Below are 21,298 nucleotides of genomic sequence, written 5' to 3' on the forward strand. Positions count from 1 at the left end.
ACGACCCCCTGTGAGCAAGCACTTGGCTACAGTGGGAAGGAAAAACTCCCTTTTAACAAGAAGAAACCTCCAGCAGAACCAGGCTCAGGGAGGGGCAGTCTTCTGCTGGGACTGGTTGGGGCTGAGGGAAAAAAAAAACGGGAAAAAGACATGCTGTGGAGGGGAGCAGAGATCGATCACTAATGATTAAATGCAGAGTGGTGCATACAGAGCAAAAAGAGAAAGAAACAGTGCAAAACAGTGATGAGTAGTAAGATGTCCTAGCTTTACGGAGGGCTTTTGTATAGAGCAACAGACTCTTTTTCCAGGCTAAGTGAAGATCTTCTAAATTAGTGAGACGCCATTTCCTCTCCAACTTACGGGTTATCTGCTTTAAGCTGCGAGTTTGTGAGTTATACCACGGAGTCAGGCACTTCTGAGTTAAAGCTCTCTTTTTTAGAGGAGCTACAGCATCCAAAGTTGTCTTCAATGAGGATGTAAAACTATTGACGAGATACTCTATCTCACTTACAGAGTTTAGGTAGCTACTCTGCACGGTGTTGGTATATGGCATTAGAGAACATAAAAAGGAATCATATCCTTAAACCTAGTTACAGCGCTTTCTGAAAGACTTCTAGTGTAATGAAACTTATTCCCCACTGCTGGGTAGTCCATCAGAGTAAATGTAAATGTTATTAAGAAATGATCAGACAGAAGGGAGTTTTCAGGGAATACTGTTAAGTCTTCAATTTCCATACCATAAGTCAGAACAAGATCTAAGATATGATTAAAGTGGTGGGTGGACCCATTTACATTTTGAGCGAAGCCAATTGAGTCTAATAATAGATTAAATGCAGTGTTGAGGCTGTCATTCTCAGCATCTGTGTGGATGTTAAAATCACCCACTATAATTATCTTATCTGAGCTAAGCACTAAGTCAGACAAAAGGTCTGAAAATTCACAGAGAAACTCACAGTAATGACCACGTGGACGATAGATAATAACAAATAAAACTGGTTTTTGGGACTTCCAATTTGGATGGACAAGACTAAGAGTCAAGCTTTCAAATGAATTAAAGCTCTGTCTGGGTTTTTGATTAATTAATAAGCTGGAATGGAAGATTGCTGCTAATCCTCCCCCTCGACCCGTGCTACGAGCATTCTGGCAGTTAGTGTGACTCGGGGGTGTTGACTCATTTAAACTAACATATTCATCCTGCTGTAACCAGGTTTCTGTAAGGCAGAATAAATCAATATGTTGATCAATTATTATATCATTTACCAACAGGGACTTAGAAGAGAGAGACCTAATGTTTAATAGACCACATTTAACTGTTTTAGTCTGTGGTGCAGTTGAAGGTGCTATATATTTTTTCTTTTTGAATTTTTATGCTTAAATAGATTTTTGCTGGTTATTGGTGGTCTGGGAGCAGGCACCGTCTCTACGGGGATGGGGTAATGATGGCAGGGGGAGAGAAGCTGCAGAGAGGTGTGTTAGACTACGAGGTCTGTCAATAAAGTATAGGTCCTTTTTATTTTTTTCAAAAACTATATGGATTTCATTCATATGTTTTTACGTCAGACATGTTTGAACCCTCGTGCGCATGCGTGAGTTTTTCCCACGCCTGTCGGTGACGTCATTCGCCTTTGAGCACTCCTTGTGGGAGGAGTCGTCCAACCCCTCGTCGGAATTCCTTTGTCTGAGAAGTTGCTGAGAGACTGGCGCTTTGTTTGATCAAAATGTTTTCTAAACCTGTGAGACACATCGAAGTGGACACGGTTCGAAAAATTAAGCTGGTTTTCGGTGAAAATTTTAACAGCTGATGAGAGATTTTGAGGTGATACTGTCGCTTTAAGGACTTCCCACGATGTGAGACGTCGTGCAGTGGTCTCAGGTGCCGTCGTCAGCCTGTTTCAAGCTGAAAACCTCCACATTTCAGGCTCTACTGATCCAGGACGTCGTGAGAGAACAGAGAAGTTTCAGAAGAAGTCGGTTTCAGCATTTTATCCGGATATTCCACTGTTAAAGGAGATTTTTTTAATGCAAGACGTGCAGCCGCTGCGACACTCCGCCACAGGAAAAACACCTCCGTTGAAAGCCTTAAGGACAAGTTGGAACATGTCCAGCTGTTAAACAATTTCTCATATACGCCACTGAAAGCCATCAAAAGCCGCCTGGATTTTACAAATGGTTATCAACACAGAGGTGTTTTTCCTGTGTCGCCGCACCGCGCCGGCTGCGTCCCGACGCGACAGTATCACCTCAAAATCTCTCATCAGCCGTTAAAATTTTCACCAAAAACCATCTTAATTTTTCGAACCGTGTCCACTTCGATGTGTCTCACAGGTTTAGAAAAAATTTTGATCAAACAAAGCGCCAGTCTCTCAGCAACTTCTCAGACAAAGGAATTCCGACGAGGGGCTGGACGACTCCTCCCACAAGGAGTGCTCACAGGCGAATGACGTCACCGACAGGCGTGGAAAGACTCACGCATGCGCACGAGGGTTCAAGCATGTCTGACGTAAAAACATATGAATGAAATCCATATAGTTTTTGAAAAAAATAAAAAGGACCTATACTTTATTGACAGTCCTCATACAACTCTGCTTCCTGGTCCCAACCCTGGATAGTCACGGTTTGGAGGATTTAAGAAAACTGGCCAGATATGTAGAAATGAGAGCTGCTCCATCCAAAGTGGGATGGATGCCGTCTCTCCTAACAAGACCAGGTTTTCCCCAGAAGCTTTGCCAATTATCTATGAAGCCCACCTCATTTTTTGGACACCACTCAGACAGCCAGCAATTCAAGGAGAACATGCGGCTAAACATTTCACTCCCGGTCCGATTGGGGAGGGGCCCAGAGAAAACTACAGAGTCCGACATTGTTTTTGCAAAGTTACACACCGATTCAATGTTAATTTTAGTGACCTCCGATTGGCGTAACCGGGTGTCATTACTGCCGACGTGAATTACAATCTTACCAAATTTACGCTTAGCCTTAGCCAGCAGTTTCAAATTTCCTTCAATGTCGCCTGCTCTGGCCCCCGGAAGACAATTGACTATGGTTGCTGGTGTCGCTAACTTCACATTTCTCAAAACAGAGTCGCCAATAACCAGAGTTTGATCCTCGGTGGGTGTGTCGTCGAGTGGGGAAAAACGGTTAGAAATGTGAACGGGTTGGCAGTGTACACGGGGCTTCTGTTTAGAACTACGCTTCCTCCTCACAGTCACCCAGTCGGCCTGCTTTCCCGGCTGCTCGGGATCTGCCAGAGGGAAACTAACGGCGGCTAAGCTACCTTGGTCTGCACCGACTACAGGGGCCTGGCTAGCTGTAGAATTTTCCACGGTGCGGAGCCGAGTCTCCAATTCGCCCAGCCTGGCCTCCAAAGCTACGAATAAGCTACACTTATTACAAGTACCATTACTGCTAAAGGAGGCCGAGGAATAACTAAACATTTCACACCCAGAGCAGAAAAGTGCGGGAGAGACAGGAGAAGCCGCCATGCTAAACCGGCTAAGAGCTAGTAGCTGTGCTAAGCTAGTGGATTCCTAAAAACACACAAAGTGAATAATGTGTAAATAATTTAGAGGTGATTCAGCAGAGGGAGTGCTTTAGTTAAGGCACGTGAAGATTACACTGTGAAACAAATCGTTATCTAGGTAACTAGATCAATCTAACTGCGCAGATTAAACAGCTAACAGATACAGCAAAACACAGCTGTGCTCCGGAACAGGAAGTGATACAATACCGCAGTGAGAGCCAACCACCAGTAGAGGCAAGCCATCATCAAACCATCAAAGAATGTGTGGAGAATTTTGAAAGGCAAAATCCAGCAACAATAACCCTGTACTATTGTACATCTTAAAACATGCTTGCAGGAAGAATGGGATAAAATAACACCTGACGTTCCCTATCCCCTGCTATTAACAATGCCAAAACAACTTTTAAGTGTTGTGAGAAGAAGTGACAACATTACAAAGTGGTAAATGCTTTAGCATCCCAACTTTTTTGGAATGTGTTGCAGGCCTAAAATGCAGGAATGAATGTATATTAACAAAAGAAATTAGGTTCACCACACAAAATATGAAATATCTTAGATTCATACTGTCTGCAATGAAACAGAAGTTAAAGTAAACGTAAGAATCTGGGCCCGTATCCACAAAGAACTCCTAACTTAGCCTAAAATTTCCTGGCAAGGAATCTTAGCCTAAGAGTGAACCAGTAGGTATCTGAGAGCAAGTTTGAGCAAGGAGGGGACAGAAACTCCTATCTTTGTGAGGAGGCGGGGTTGGCCCCGTTGCTAGGTTCAAAGTTTACCATACAGTATCACAGTTTATATTCTTTAGTGATTGATGTAAATGAAGTCTAAGACATATTCAGTGACTTGGAAATGTTCAAGTCCATCTCCTGATTTGTCTAAAGGAAACTGTCTGTAAAAGCGATGATTTAGTGATGTTACAGTGCATCCGAAAGTATTCAGAGTGCTTCACTTTTTCCACATTTTATGTTACAGCTTTATTCCATAATTAAATTAATTAATTTTTCCCTCAAAATTCTACTCACAACACTCCATAGTGACAACATGAAAAAAGTTTGTTTGAAATTTTTGCAAATTTATAAAAACTAAGAAATCACATGTACATAACATTCACACCCTTAGCTCAATACTTTGTTGATGCACCTTTGGCTGCATTTACAGCCTCAGGTCTTCTTGAATATGATGCCACAAGCTTGGTGCACGTATCTTTTGGCACTTTTTTTTTTTTTACCAACAATATTTTTTATTGATTCTTCATTTAGGAAAAAAAAAAAACATTTACATACATTTAACATATGCGGAACATGGTTTGCATCTAAACATTCACATTTGGGGATCTACATATTGTTTCCTTAGAGTAGAACAGATTTAACATAAAAGAGTTTCATTTTTGAGGGTACAGAGTAAAAAGGGGGAAAAAAAAGAAAAAAAAGGGGGGAGTTAATAATAATAATAATAAAGGTCTATTCTGCTTCTTCCATTATGTTTGTTAAATCCTTTGTTGCAATATATTTAATGAATGGGTCCCAAATTTTGTAGAATTGGTTTTGTTTATGTTTGATTGTATAAGAAATCTTTTCTAAAGGGAGTGTTGTAGACAATTCAGAAATCCATCTCCCTATACTTGGACGCTTAATATCTTTCCAGCAAATTGCTACCAGTCTTTTTGCTAATAATATACACAAATTTATAAACATTTTCTGACTTTTCTTGAATTTTATTGCCTCTGGATAAGTGCCAAAATAAAAAAAAAACTGGAGTAAATGGGATCTAGACACTTAACATATTTTGAATGTGGTTTGTCACTTCCCGCCAAAATATTTGTATTTTTGTACATTGCCAAACACAATGGAAGAATGTACCTTTTTCCACATTCCACTTGGTGCATGTGTCAGGAATAGCACAATTATATTGGTTTAGCTTTTCTGGGGTTATATATGTTCACATCAGCCAATTGTACTGTAACAGTTTCAGGCGTGTATTAGTGGTTTGTGTTTGTGCTTTTTTACATGTTTCCTGCCGCATCTCTAATGATATGTCAGTACCAAAGTCCTCCCTCCAAGCCTCCAGTTTTTTTACAGATGTTTCGGTGCATTCATCAATCAGGTGTTTATAGAATTTTGATATTAGTCCCTTTGCCCAACAATCCATGTCCATCATTTTTTCCATGATAGACAATGTAGGAATAGATAATGTTTGATTTTGTTGTGTTCTAATAAAATTTCGTAACTGTAAATATTTTAAAAAATGGTTATGGGGAATGTTAAATTTATTAACCAATTCTTGAAACTGCATCAATACTTTTTGTTCGTTATAAAGATCACCAATCTTTTCCAGCCCTTTTTTGGCCCAAGATTTAAATCCCCCGTCTGTTTTTCCAGGAGAAAAAGCATCATTGCCCCATACTGGGCTGAAGGCTGAGAGAGAGGACCGGTCAGCAAAAAAATGTCTTAACCCGATACCATATTGCAATCATATTTTTAACCATAGGATTTTTTGTTTTCTTTTTCAAGAGCGATGATTTTGCAGAGTACATATACGAGGGAAGTGGCAAATTCAGTTCCATTTCTTCCATTTCTTTCCAAACTGGAGGATCATTCTCCGTAAAATAAAATAACAATGTTCGTAGTTGTGCAGCCCAGTAGTAAAAAGTTGGGTTAGGGCATTTAAGCCCTCCCCTATCAAATGGCAAGTATAGTAAAGACAAGCGTGTCCTGGGACGTCTGTTATTCCATAGAAAACGAATAAACAGTGTTTTTAATTGAGCGAACAGGTTACTTGGAGGAGGGAGTGGAAGGTTTTGAAAAACATACAGGAGTTTAGGCATTATATTCATCTTAAGTACATTTATTTTCCCTATTAGAGACATGGGTATTGTTTTCCACCTATCTAGTGATTCTGTAATTTCTCTTAATAGTGGTTCATAATTATTGGTTATTACATTTTTAAGTTGAGGCACAACAAGAATACCTAGATAAGTAAAGCAGTCAACAATTTTGAATTGGGATGCAATTGACGGAGGTTTTGCATGGTCAGCCTCATTTAAAAACATTATAGATGATTTTGATTTATTCAATTTGTATCCAGAGATTATTCCAAATGTATTTATCAACTGTAACAATTCAGGAATAGATTTTTCTATATTTTTAAGGAATATGATCACATCGTCGGCAAAAAGAGCTAACCTGTGTTCTTGTTGTCCAATAGTAATCCCTGAGATATCTAGGTTTGTTCTTACAGCTATTGCCAATGGTTCTATCGCTATAAGAAACAACAATGGCGACAACGGATCTCCCTGTCTACAGCCTCTCTGTATGGAAATTTGCTTTGAGATGTTACGATTAGTCATTATTTCGGCATAAGGTTGTGTGTAGAGTAACTGAATCCATTTATTGAAATTATCACCAAAACCAAAACGTGTAAGCATTTGAAACAGATAAGACCATTCGATCCTGTCGAACGCCTTCTCTGCGTCTAGTGACAGTATTGCTGTGTCAAGTGCTCCTTTTTCAAAATGAAGTATATTTAAGAGTCTTCTAACATTATGGAATCCTTGTCTATTTTGTACGAAACCATTTTGGTCGCTATGTATAATACTTGGAAGTATTCTCTCTAATCTCTTTGCAAAAATTTTACTTTAAATTTTTAGGTCTACATTTAAAAGACTAATTGGCCTTAGATATTCACATTTGTTATTTGGTTTACCTGGCTTTGGCAACAATGTTATAAGAGCTCCTCTAAGGGTAGTAGGCAGGGACCCATTATGAAATGATTCTCGATACATTTCTAATAGTGGGTGTATCAATTTCATTTTGAATACTTTATAAATTTCCACGGGTATCCCATCAGGGCCCGGGGTCTTCCCTCCTTTAATATTATCGATGGCAACAGATATTTCATTAAGGGTTATGTCTTTGTCCAATTCATTTTTGGTTTCTTCTGTAATTTTTGGAATTTGTAAATCATGAAGAAAGTTATTAAATTCTAATAAATTTGTAACCAACTGAGAATTTGAGCTATAAAGGTTTTCATAATATGTTTTGAATGCTTCATTTATTTCAACTGGGTCAACTATACTTTCATTATTACTGTTAAGTAATGTTGTAATGAGTCTTGCATTCTGTAACTTTTTAATACACCAAGCTAATACCTTGCCAGGTTTTTCCCCCTGGTCATAAAAGGTCTGTTTCAGTCGTAACAAACTCGACGTTGCTTTTGAGGCTGCTAGTTCATTGTATTGTGCTCTCATTAAAATAATTTCCTGGTGAGTTTTTTGACAACCTGACTGAAAGTATTGTTCTTCCAAATATTTAATTTTTGCTTCTAATGATTTAACTTTCTTGTAGGTTTCCTTGGCCTTGGAGCTGGTTATATTAATTATTTGCCCCCTGATAAAGGCTTTGAATGCTTCCCATCTGATACTCTTTGACGTTTGTGTTGTATTGGTTTCAAAATAGAAATTAATTTGGTCATTTAGAAAGTCAACAAACCCTCGATCCGTCAGCCATTTTGTTTTAAATCTCCATTTAGGGGTGTCAGTAATAAGTTTTGATTCTTCATAAATTAAAGAAACCGGAGCATGGTCTGATAAAAGAATAGGGTCATAAAAGACATTTTTTATCTTACATTTCAGTAATGCAGACACTAGAAAAAAGTCTATACGAGAATAAGACTGATGTGTGCTGGAGTAGCATGAAAATGTTTTGGTATTAGGGTTGCATTTGTTGGGAAGGTGTCGTAGCACGGACCCACAACAGGGGGCGCAAATGAACGGACAATAAGTAAGACAAAAGGTAACAATTTAATGTTGTGATAATACACAACGAAATGTGTCGTAATTTTCACAGTCAATAAACACCAGGTGACGTGTGGGCAGGCTCGAAGATAGAAGACGCCCGACGAGAGAGAAGCCGCGTCCCACACGGCCTCCACCACCAACGGCCTGAAGAACACCGGAGCCGCCAAGTCCCGAGTCCCCAGGTGGCCTCTGTCTTCGGCTGTCGACCCTGGTACTGCTGGCAGAAAACAGAAAGATGATGTATGAGTGTGAGTCCGCACACTCAGTAATTTACAGTCCAGACTCGGGAGCACCTCCACCTCCAAATCACACACACTCGTGCAGCTCCTGATCAACCACTTATCTGGGAGGGGGTGCGAGGTGAAGCCGTCACTGTCACACCAAACGCCAATCCTCCAGACAAGGCAACACTTCAGGAAAACGGCTGCAATAGAAGTTCAGTTGGTTACACAATGTGTCAGTCAGCAGAGAAATTACCTTGGTACTGGTGTTCGATTTCTCGGCGGGGAGGTGGAGTTGCAGTCCGGCTTATATGGTGGTGTAGATGAGTGACAGCTGGTGTGATGAGTGACAGCTGTCACTTCCTCTGGGTCTGGCGCCCTCTCGTGCTTGGAGCCCGCACTCCAAGCAGGGCGCCCTCTGGTGGTAGTGGGCCAGCAGTACCTCCTCTTCAGCGGCCCACACACACAACAGCATTCCCTCCATATGTCTATTAAATTAATTTCTTTCAGAAATTGTTTAATCACCACTCGACTTTTTGCATGTGATTGATCTACTCCTGAACTCTTATCAAAAATGGGCCCCAAGGTGCAATTAAAGTCCCCAGCCATTATACATAGCCCAGGCAAGGATGAAACCATTAAAAATAGATTTTGAAAAAATGCTGGCTCATCAGAATTAGGAGCATACAAATTTACCAGGATTATATCTTTTGGCACTTTTGCCCATTCCTCTTTGTAGCACCTCTCAAGCTCCATCAGATTGGATGGGGCGTGTCATTCCACAGCCATTTTCAGATCTCTTCAGAGATGTTCAATCTGATTCAGGTCTGGGCTCTGGCTGGTGCCTTTTGGCAAACTCCAAGTGGACTGCCATGTGCCTTTTACTAAGGAGTGGCTTCCGTCTGGCCTCTCTACAATTCAGGCCTGATTGGTGGATTGCTGCAGAGATGTTTGTCCTTCTGAAAGGTTCTTGTCTCTCCACAGAGGAATACTAGAGTTATGACAGAGTGACCATCGAGTTCTTGGTCACCTCCCTGACTTAGAGTTGGCCGCCTGTCTAAACTGAGGGATCGGGGGAGAAGGGCCTTCTCCGTTTTCTTCTTCTCAGTTTAGACGGGCGGCCAGCTCTAAGAAGCATCCTGGTGGATCTGAACTTCTTCCATTTACGGATGATGGAGGCCACTGTGCTCATTGGGACCTTCAAAACAGCAGAAATGTTTCTGTACCCTTCCCCAGATTTGTGCCTCAAGACAATCCTGTCTCAGAAGGTCTACAGACCATTCCTTTGTCTTCATGCTTGTTTTGTGCTCTGACATGCACTGTCAACTGTGGAACCTTATATGTAGACAGGTGTGTGTCTTTCCAAATCATGTCCAATCAAGTGAATTTACTCCAGGTGGACTCCAATTAAGCTGTAGAAACATCTCGAGGATGATCACTGGAAACAGGATGCACCTGAGCTCAATTTTGAGCTTCATGGCAAAGGCTGTGAATACTTATGTACACGTGATTTCTTAGGTCTTTTATTTTAATCAATTTGCAAATATCTTAAAAAAAACATTTCTCACATTGTCATTGTGGAGTATTTGTGTGAAGAATTTTGAGGAAAAAAATAAATTTCATCCATTTTGGAATAAGGATGTAACGTAACAAAATGCGGAGAAAGTGAAGTGCTGTGAATACTTTCCCAATGCGCTGTACACTTGAAAGTGCCCATTGTTATCCACACCATTGTTTTAGCTTTTATACTTTTTATGTGCGTGTGAGTCCAGAATGTAACGATCAATGTCCACTGTTCACTGTTGTTACATAATGTCTGTAATTTCTCAAAAAAGTATTAGTCATATCATTGTTCCATTTTGGTGGCATTCATCCTCAACCCAAAATACATTAACATACCAAATGGCAAATGTCAGCTTCCCCAGTTTGTCTGTGGTCGAAGCCATACACACGCATGCATACATGCACACAGAGGCCACTTGGCTTTTAATAGTTAGATGGTGTAGAAAAATTTAAAATCTTGATTATAAAGCAATAAAATGAAAATGGTTTGTCCAAGGGCAGCACGGTGGCTTAGTGGTTAGCACTGTTGCCTCACAGCGAGAAGGTTGTGGGTTCAATTCCCGTGGCCTTTCTGTGTGGAGTTTGCATGTTCTGCCCGTGTTTGCGTGGGTTTCCTCCGGGTGCTCTGGTTTCCTCCCACATCCACAGACATGCCGGTTAGGTGGATTGGAATCTTTAAAATTGTCCGTAGGTGTGTCTGTGTTTGTTTTGTGGCCCTGCGACAGACTAGCGTCCTGTCCTGGGTGTACCCCGCCTTGCGCTCTATGACTGCTGGGATAGGCTCCAGCCCCCCGCGACCCTTAATTGGACTAAGCGGTGGAAGATGGATGGTTTGGATGGATGAATGGATGGATGGTTTGTCCAAATTTTTTAATATTTTGCCCATTCATAGTTACCTAAACAGCAAAGTGCATGTTGGCAGCAACTCAAAATTTGTGGTTTTAGATTTACCATAGTGGGTTTTGTATCTTAACTCTTCATATATTTTTTATATATTTAAAAAAAATTGTAGTGAATGGTAAATTGTGCCGTCCAGGTGTTTGTGTGTGAACAGATACAATATTTTCAGTAGATCTGCAAGTAAATATTACATGTCAAACCACCCTCTGCGTCACTGCGGAAGCAAATAGTGAGAAGCAAATAGTGGTACACAGAATGAAGTTTCTTCACCTAGGAAGGACCCAAGTGGCCAAAGATGGGCGGAAAAATGTATAGGACTCAAAATACTATTGCATTGAGATGACATATAATTTTTTCCGACGGTTTTGTTAATTTGTATGCATAAGATAAATGATTAAATTATGGCAGTGCACACACCCAAGACATTCATTCCTATAGCTGCAAGCATGTATATCCAAGCAAACCAGTGATCTCCTCACTCAGCAGCTCCTTAGAGTCATAGTCCATTGCTACAATGCCCAGATACCTCTCAGCAGATGGCAGATATTCTGTTCCTCACAGTCCAATCAGTCGACTGTTGAAGTGAAGAGCAGCCACCATAAATAGAAAAACAAAACTGCACTTCCCCATGGACACTGCCTTCTTTCAGTTGCCTCTGTGCTTGGAGCTACACTGGCACTTGGCGTTATTGGTGTTGATGTCTTTCCACCTTCTTTAAGCCCCCATCACACATAGCAAAATGTGGGGGTGTCACGGTTTGAGTTTTGCTAGGTGTTCTGTGTTATTTTGTTCTTTTGTTCTGTTAGTTATTTTTTGCATTTCATTGGGTTTGGTTGGTTTCTTCTCTTGCTGGGGTTTTTCTGCTTGGGTCTGCCTGTCTTTGTTTCTCTTGTCTCTCTCCCTTGTATCATGGTGATAGGTGTTTTTCCTCTCTTTCTGGCCACACCCTAGTTCTGGTGCTTTCCATGCACCCCTGTTCCTGATTTGCTGATTACCACCTGCAGTTATTTAAGTTCACTGGGTGTGTTTGTTCCTTGCCAGTTTGCCATGCCTTGTGCCCTCATTCCAGCTCTGTTCCTGCATTTAGTCCTGCCTGCCTCTTTGTGTGTACCTGACCTCCAGCCTGTTGCTTCAACCATGCCTGTTTGCCTAATGGATTTTGTACTGCTGCTTTTCTTGGACTGCTTACTTGTGTACCGACCTCCACTATCCTCAACAGTAAAACCTTCTAAAAACCAGAGCTGTTTGTTTGAGCCATGCATTTGTGTCCTGCAATTCTTGACCATCCAGCTTGATAGGAAGAACCGTTCCGACACGGCAAATTTTGCCATAATCCAACGCAGTTGGGAGGAAAAGAGTCGTGGTCAGCTGTGGTCTGAATGCATCTGGATTGCCTCGTGCACACCTGCAAGATGCAGCCCAAACATATTTCAGACAACAGTCAGATGACACAGAGAGAGTGCTGTCAGATGACACCGACAGTGGAGCTGTCACTCATCCACTCACTCACCCTCGCAATCAATTCTCCGCATGTCCTTACATTCCCAGTGCTAAGCTGACCTCCCATCAGTGTGTGTCTCACATGACAGAGTGCGTGCGTGTACGTGCATAGAACAGGTGATCCAAGTGTGTTCACAATGGCTGAACAAGCTGCGTGTGCCTGCGTGCGTAGAACAGGTGATCAAAGCAGTGTGCAAGTGTGTGGTCGAAATGTTCGCTCAGCTGCGTGTATGTGCGTTCATAAATGCTGTAGCAGCCATTTGTCACCTGATCGACGTTACCAGCACACAGCGCAGCCGGATGAAACGGACTTGACAAGCTGTCTGTGCTGTGCTGTGGAACGCGAGGTACTGGAGGTGAGTTACATGTTTATGTCGTCATGTGCTGGGCAAACATTTCCACATCATACCTGCTACAGACTTAAGAGGTGAACGTGTTATAACACGTGCGTTAAAGCAGTGACATCCAGTTCAGCTGCGTCGTGGCGCTGCACCGAGTCTCTGACCCACGCACAGTGCCACATACATGTTATTACATAACAATATTTCCTTCGCCATCCCTGGCCGGGGTCCAGTGGAGGTGGACAAATGTGCACAGCATGTTGGCAGGCTTTGCTGTGACCGACTGATCAATCAATCAATCAACTGCAATCAGATCTTTTCAGGTGCTGTTTTGATGCTGTCAGAATATGTAAATTGCGGTTAGATGGTCATCAGATTACACATGGACCTCTGTCGGATAGGTGTCCCATCTCGACGGCGCCCAGAGAGTTTTGAAGATGTGCATCACACTTGGGGCCGCCAGCCGATTTTGACCAACTGTGTCAACTTCCGCAGATGGCTGTTAGAACGTTTTGGAAATGAAATCCGACACTTTTCAGATGTGCGCCAATTCATAAATCCAACACCACTCTGCATGACTCCGGCTTTGTGTGACGGGGTATTACAGTCTCACTTCTCATCTAATTCCTTCTTTGGTTTTAACCTGTTCAATATCTACCACTCTTTTACTTTTCATGCAGCTTTGCAATGCTGCCCTGAGCTCACCTCTACAGTTTCAGCATATATGATCAATCCAGTACATTAATTCCTATAATGCAGGTACATCTCTGTCTGAGCAAACAAAATCTGTCCTCTGTTCAATAAAGACATTTCTGGGTTTACAGTTATATACATAAACATAAACACACAATAGTAACATCTGTTGGTCAGTGTGATTCTCTATTTAGTCCACTGTGCACGTTCAGCTTAACACAAGGCTGCATTATGTTGATGCATTTATGACACGTCAAATCACATCATATCATCTTATAGTGCATGGCTCGCTTAACTTTTCTTCCCTCCTTCAAGTTTTAGCTTTACCTTCTATCACATCATCAATCATATTGTTCATGTCGCAGCATGGAAAACTGTGTGTGATGTTGAATGTGATGATAGGACATGGCATTTCTACTCTCCATTGCTGTACGTTGCTTTCAAAGCATTAAGGCTACGCAAGTCCTTTTATGTGTTCTAAAAAAATTTTAAACATAAACAATTTTTTAATGTTTGCATTACCACTGAATTGTATTATACAATTTGAAAATGTCTTAACACACTTTAAGAGAAAATCTAAGTTAAATTTGGAGCGTTTGAACTTTTTTTATGAGTATGCACATATACTTTATAGTGCCACCTGGTGGCGCAGTTGGACCTAACTAGGCACAAGAAATCTAAACAGTATCCTGGATGAAGCTGGAAAATTTTGCAGCATTTGTAGGTCCATTAACGAGGTAGACCATTTTGAATACTTTTAATTTTACAAAAATTAATTAAAAATATAAATTGGTGTTAAAAGGTGATTCATCATAAACTTTTGACTAACAATAAAATAGTACCTTTTAAGGTTTGCAGACAAAATGAAAGGGAAATGAAATTTGGAGCATTTTACAACTTTGAAATTTAATGAAAATATGCTTTACAGTACCATCAAGAGGCGCAGTTACACCAAATTGGGCAAAGCGAAACTAGGACAGGTCTTTCATAAACCTGCCAAATTTGATGCCATTTGATAATCCTGTTAATGAAATAGAAGAATTTAAATTAAATAGCATTAAACACTGGCAAATTTAAAGCCAAGAAACTTACAATTAAAAAAGAATTCAAGTGGGTCAAAAACCCAGAGATGAGTGAATGCCTGTATATTTAACATATTTCACAATATTTCAAAAAATGTTCCTTGGTAAAAAAGCAAAAAACTAATTGGCATGGCCTATCCCACTGGAAAGAGCTCAGTTCACCAAGCTCAGTGATATCAAGTTTTCACATGTGCACATCATGGATCAAATTTATTGATTTTTTTGTTTGTCGTTAGACAGGATGGACCACTGCCTAATCTGTAAATTTCACATTTCAGATCCTCCTGGTTTAGGCTGCCCAATGGCTTTTTTATTTTGTATTTTTTTTTATTTTTTTGCCAAGAAGAATGAATAAATAAATAAAATTGTGCACAAAAACAATAAGGTCCTTCACACCAGCTATGCTGGGTTCCTAGACAAAAAAAACTCTGCAACACTGGCTGATTAAATTAAATTATGCCTTGTCTTATTTTTCCATTTCCTCTTCATCGGTTAGACATAACATTCTGAAAAATGTGTGTGCTTAGTCTGAAGTATGCCTGAAGTGTGCACATTCTCACTGTATATTCTTCCTTTATAATTCCATTTCATGTGTAGAAAAAGGCATATACGTGTTTTTTTTTTTTTTGTTTTGTTTTTGCTTGTTTGGGGATTTTTTGCTGCACCACATTTATAATTGAGATTCTTTGGGCCTCATGTACAAAGCGTGCGTACACACAAAAACATGGCTTACGTCCATCTCCACGCCAATGTGCAGATGTATCAAAAATGAAATGACCGTGGAAATGTGCAGTGCGTCACACAAAAATGCTGGCCGGCGCACGCACGTTTCTACAGCTGTTGCTCCTCTGCTGACACGTAGTGGAGATGCTGAGAACCGTTAATAGTGTGAAAACAAGACGTCATCAGAGTGCACTACGCATGTGAATCTCATCACTGACAACGATTTGATATGCACCTCGATACACTATCAGTGATACGATATATATAGCGATACATGATGATACTGACGATACGATGCAACACGATTCACCCGTTCCCAGTTCAGTGTGATTTGATATGTATTTGATGGCGATTCAATTCCTCACAATGCAATACGCGTACCATGCAGTTTGGTGCAATATGATTAACGATGGGTATTGATAAGATTTTATCGATATCGATGCCATTATCGATTCCGCTTATCAATCCGATTCTTTATTGATTCCCTTATCAATACTTGTGAATCTTCTGTGTACTAAAAGTAGGCTTTACAGGTTTTATATGTCAAGAACATTTTATTGAGTCTTAAAGTAAATAAATATGAAACTGGTCACTGGATGCTTGATATCTGGACATAAATAAAAATCAGTAAAATCTGCACATGGTCACTGGATCCTTGATGTACATGATGGATCATTGATCTCTGGACAGAAATAGAAATAAACAAAATCTGTAGTTTTTGGCAAAAGCATTTCCTTTCAGATATTAATGGCACAAATGTAACTCCATAGACTCTGAGCTGAGCTCTTCAGCCGGCTGTGCTGCACGTCAGGATGTAATTCATCAAAACGCAGGACGTCTCATTTTGGGGAAAAATACCCGGTTTTGGTCAGTTGTAGTTTATTGTTTGTATTATAACGTTTGGAAAGAGGTTGATTTTGAGAATGTTTGGAAAGAGGTTGGCTCTGGTGGTTGCTGTACAGTGCCACCAGAGCCAACCTGAAGAAGGGGATCAGACGTGCCAAGACAGCTTATAGAAGGCGAATAGAGGACTGCTTCCAGAGTCAGGACTCTCGGCGGGTGTGGCAGGGTGTTCAGCACATCACGAACCTCAATAGCTTCTTTGCCAGTTTTGAGGCGCAGCCACCAGAGACAGTCGTCATCCCCTCACCTGCCCTCAACAGCTACGTCCTCATGCTGGAGGAACAGGAGGTGAGGCGGGTGTTGAGGGGGGTGAATTCAAGGAAAGCTGCGGGTCCGGACGGCGTCTCGGGATGGGTGCTGAGGGAATGTAGAGCTCAGTTAGCTGGTGTGTTTACAAACATTTTCAACCAGTCCCTGAGCCAGGCTGCTGTCCCCCCTGCTTGAAGTCCTCTATTATTGTCCCCCTCCCTAAGAAGACCAGGATCAGTGATCTGAATGACTATCGCCTGGTGGCACTAACTACGATTATTATTATTATAAGTGCTTTGAAAAATTAGTCCGGGCCTATATCATCTCCTGCCTTCCCCCTGGGTTTGACCCTCACCAGTTTGCTTATCGTGCGAGCAGGTCCACGGAGGATGCCATCATTATGGCTCTACATGCTGCTCTGTCCCATCTGGAGCAGCAGGGGAGCTATGTGAAGCTGCTCTTTGTGGACTTTAGCTCAGCATTTAATTCCATCCTTCCAAGCAGGCTGGTGATTAAGTTGTTGGACCTGGGGGTGTCCCACTCCATTTGCCGCTGGATCTTGGACTTCCTCACAAACCGTTCTCAGAGGGTGAGAGTTGGCCCTCACATCTCTTCGGCCATTAGCCTCAGCACCTGCTCCTCTAAGGGTTGTGTGCTGAGTCCTTTGCTCTACACCTATGACTGCACCCCCTCTCACTTCAGCAACAATATCATTAAGTTTGCTGATGATACTACTGTGATGGGACTCATTTCTGGTGCGGATGAGTCCGCCTATAGAAAGGAGGTGCAGCGGTTGTCGGTCTGGTGTAGGGAGAACAATTTGATCCTCAACACCTCAAAGACAAGGGAGATGGTGGTGGACTATAGAAGGAGGAAAACAGTCATCCAGCCACTGGTCATCGATGGGGACTGTGTGGAGTGGGTCTCTGAATTTCGTTTTCTGGGCGTGCATTTGAGAGACGACCTGACTTGGAGCACAAACACTATGGCTACCATCACGAAGGCACAGCAGAGACTCTATTTCCTGAGGGTTCTCAGGAATAACCATCTGCCACAGAGACTGCTGGTGTCCTTCTATCGCTGCTCCATAGAGAGCATTTTGGCCTACTGTCTGTGTGTGAGGTTTTCCAGCTGCACAGTCACAGACAGGAAAGCTCTCCAGAGGGTCGTCACCACAGCCCAGAAGATCACCGGTTGTCTCTTGCCTTCATTAGAGGAACTGTATACAAGTTGTTGTCTCAGGAAGGCAAGGACTATAATCAGAGACCCCTCCCATCCTGGACACTATTTGTTTGAATTATTGCCATCAGACAGACGATACAGGGCACGTAAGGCCAGAACAAACAGACTTAAAAATAGCTTTGTGTGAAGAGCTATTTGTGCACTGAATGCTGTTGGATCTGTCATTTTATGATTGTGATTGAGTGTTTTTAACTAGGTTTTATGTAGAATTTTTAGGGTTATTTATTTATTTTAATTGTGCTTTTAAGATATTGTTTTTAATTTCATTGTCATGCACAGTATTTTTTCTGGTGTCATGTACAATGATAATAATAAATTCTATTCTATTCTAAAATGGCAATTTGCGCTAAAGTTACAAATTCCAACCAAAATCTGTGCGGCTCTCTGGAGCTGCGCACTTAGTCCCACAAAAGAGAGGATGATATTATTATTAGTATTATTATTTCCTTTACCCGATAAACAACTTCAGTTTATGCACCAGCTGGTGCTCATGCCAGTGGACTTGCCGCTTCTGAAAATCAGCGAAGCAGAGAACCAATGAACAGTGAGTCAAAGCGATGCTTCGTTGCTTCAAGCAGACGGCAGACCCACACAATTTACAGCAAGAGCTAATTCCCTAATGTAATCAAATTTGTTTTTGTTCATAGGGAACATTTTCATTCCATCAATGTTCAAACCATATGTGATATGTAAATGCGTCTATCTAACATTGTGGCTAGGTGGCCTGGTTCAACGCATGACTCGTTCATCCGAACTAACAGCGTGGCTGGGGCAGTCCAGTCTTACGCTTTTTTTTTTTCATGCTCCCGTCAGGTCCGTGATGCTTTTTTAAAATTATTTTATTATTCTAACCCTAACCCCTTCTCCTAACCCTAACCATAACCCCCCGGATTCCCTCCCCCATATCACCCTTCATTTCGTGCCCCTGTCTGGCATGTGCGCATTGAGTAAATAGTTTATTTGCATAATTTGTTCCGAATTAAACCAGCGCTAGCACATTTGGACATGTGTGCATTCAAATGTTTTTTGTTATTGTTATTATTATTATTATTCATTGGTGGCCACAGCTAACCAAAAAGTTAGGTTTGATAACCGCTAATCAGCAAACTGAAAAGTTAACTTTTATAATGCTAAACCAATAAACCACTAAAAAAAATTAGAAGAAGCTACAGCTAATTTCAGTATTGTCTCTGGTACACTTTCAGCTACTGACAAGCTGGTTTTCAGTTTAAGCACTGCCAACACTTCTGATTAGAATCAAAGACGATCATAAACCCAACACAACCAGCGAGTCAGCGCTTCTGTCTTTGTGCACCCTGCCCACTGCTGTAAGGAAGAGTTATTTACATTCAACATACGGATGGGTCAAAATGCATAGAACACTGCCATCTACTGGATGGCAGTGTGAATAGTGCCCACCCAAATATCACATGGCCATTGAGCTGAATCATAACTTAATAAACAGAATTTTCAGTTTTGCAAACACCTTTTTTTAAATGAAAAAAATTACATATTTTACAAATTTATTTGTAAAACCCAATGCACACATTACAGTAACTTGTGTGTTGGTTTTTACATATAATAAATCAACCAATGATGAAATGAATAAAAAGAATAAGCGATGATGAGCAGAGACTCATTTTTCTCATAATGCCTTTTGCCATCTGTGTGTGTTAATGTTCAAACCTTCATAATTAGTGCATTATTTTAAAATTAAAACATATGTGTTATATTTTCACTTTGTAAAAATGAGAGAGTTGACATTAATGTAGTTAAACTATCCAGATTAATTTGGTTTATGAATCAAAACCATAAGTCAAACCTGCTTTCCTTTTCAGGACTTCTGCCTCACGTCTGGACCACTGTATGTTGAATGTAAATTACTTTTTTGTAGCAGCCTGGCAGCCAGTCTCCTTCTGCTGGGGTAGAGTTGAGCTTAACTCCTCGCAGCAGCCTGACTGCTGCATAATATGTAGCAGATAGGACCCAACATGTATGATTTTAGGGTTTACAATTGTTTTTCACCGTTACTAACTATGCCAGCAAAGAAAAAAACATTAGCGGACTAAGTTAGCAGAACTAAATTTAGCAGAAGGTAATTGGTCCGCTGATGGTTTTTGAAGTGAACTGAAAAGCTAATCCACTAAAAAAAATGGTAGCTTCGCTAATTAACAATTTGCGGAACTATGCCCACCACTGTTATTTATTTTTTGTTCCTTGATCGTGAAACTAAAGCTTCTTACCAAGACCCCAGTTGTCTCCCTGTGTTCAGTATTTGTCAGTAACCGCATGTGCAATGTTGGAATGTCACACACTGTCGGCCGCGGCGCCCCTCACTGTTTTACCTTCAGTGTCTGTGCGCTACCCTGAGCTCACAGTGTTGCGGCTTCACACACACACACACACACACACACACACACACACACACACACACACACACACACACACACACACACACACACACACACACACACACACACACACAGACACACACTACCACTAACTCTTTTATTGTTTCATGTTTATTCCATGTGACAGTGTCCGAAATACACTATTCCTGCGTGTCTCCACGTCATTTCCAGTCAAATGTAGCTCACACTCGGTATAATTTCTTTTCTGAGTTCATATTGAAGGCCCTGGGAATTCCCAGCTCCCAGGGCCTATTTACATGGATTTGCATATTTACGAGGTCTATTAGACAATAAACCGACCCTTTTATTATTTTTTTTAACTATATGGATTTGAATGACGTGCGATTCCACCAATCATGCTTGAACCCTCGTGCGCATGCGTGTGTTTTTTCACGCGTGTCGGTGACGTCATTTCCCTGTGGGCAGGCCTTGAGTGAGATGTGGTCCCGCCCTCTCGGCTGAATTCCTTTGTTTCACATGCTGCTCGAGACGGCGCGCGTTGCTTAAGGACTTCCCACAGAGCAGGACGTCGTGCAGCGCTTCCAGGCGCCGTCGTCGGCCTGTTTCGATCTGAAAACATCCTAATTTAAGGCTTAATTCACCCAGGACGTCGTGAGAGAACAGAGAAGATTCAGAAGAGGCCGGCATGAGGACTTTATGCGGACATTCCACTGTTTAAGGACATTTTTTAATGAAAGACGTGCGCGCAGATTCGCCGAGTCGTTTCCGTGACGACTCGGCGAATCTGTGTGCGCCGCGACAGGAAAAACACCTCCGTGTTGAAAACCATTTGTAAAATTCAGGCAGCTTTTGATGGCTTTCAACAAGTGAGTAACTGAGAAATTGTTTAACAGCTTGGGCCTGTTCCAACTTGCCCGTTAAGGTTTCCAACAGAGGTGTTTTTCCTGTCGCGACCCCCCACGGTCGGGTCCGGCCCGACATGCGACTCTGCCCGCACATTCTTTCATTACAAAATGTCCGTTAACAATGGAATGTCCGAATAAACTCCTCATGCCGACTTCTTCTGAAAGTTCTCTGTTCTCTGACGACTTCCTGGGTCAACAGAGCCTGAAATGTGGAAGTTTTCAACTTGAAACGGCGAGACGCTGCCGCCTCGAAGCGCAGATCGCCGTCAGGCGCCGTGGACCGTCCTTA

At 41.5% G+C, this 21,298-nt stretch overlaps 1 protein-coding gene across 7 annotated transcripts in view; it reads right to left on the reverse strand.

Moving 5' to 3' along the window:
• Positions 1-21,298, reverse strand: part of LOC117507055 (calcium-binding and coiled-coil domain-containing protein 1-like) — a 50,721-nt gene that overhangs the window by 4,807 nt on the left and 24,616 nt on the right. The gene's annotated exons all lie outside the window — the stretch shown is intronic.

This window comes from Thalassophryne amazonica, chromosome 3 (genome assembly GCF_902500255.1).
Source record: "Thalassophryne amazonica chromosome 3, fThaAma1.1, whole genome shotgun sequence".
Classification (NCBI taxonomy): Eukaryota; Metazoa; Chordata; class Actinopteri; order Batrachoidiformes; family Batrachoididae; genus Thalassophryne; species Thalassophryne amazonica.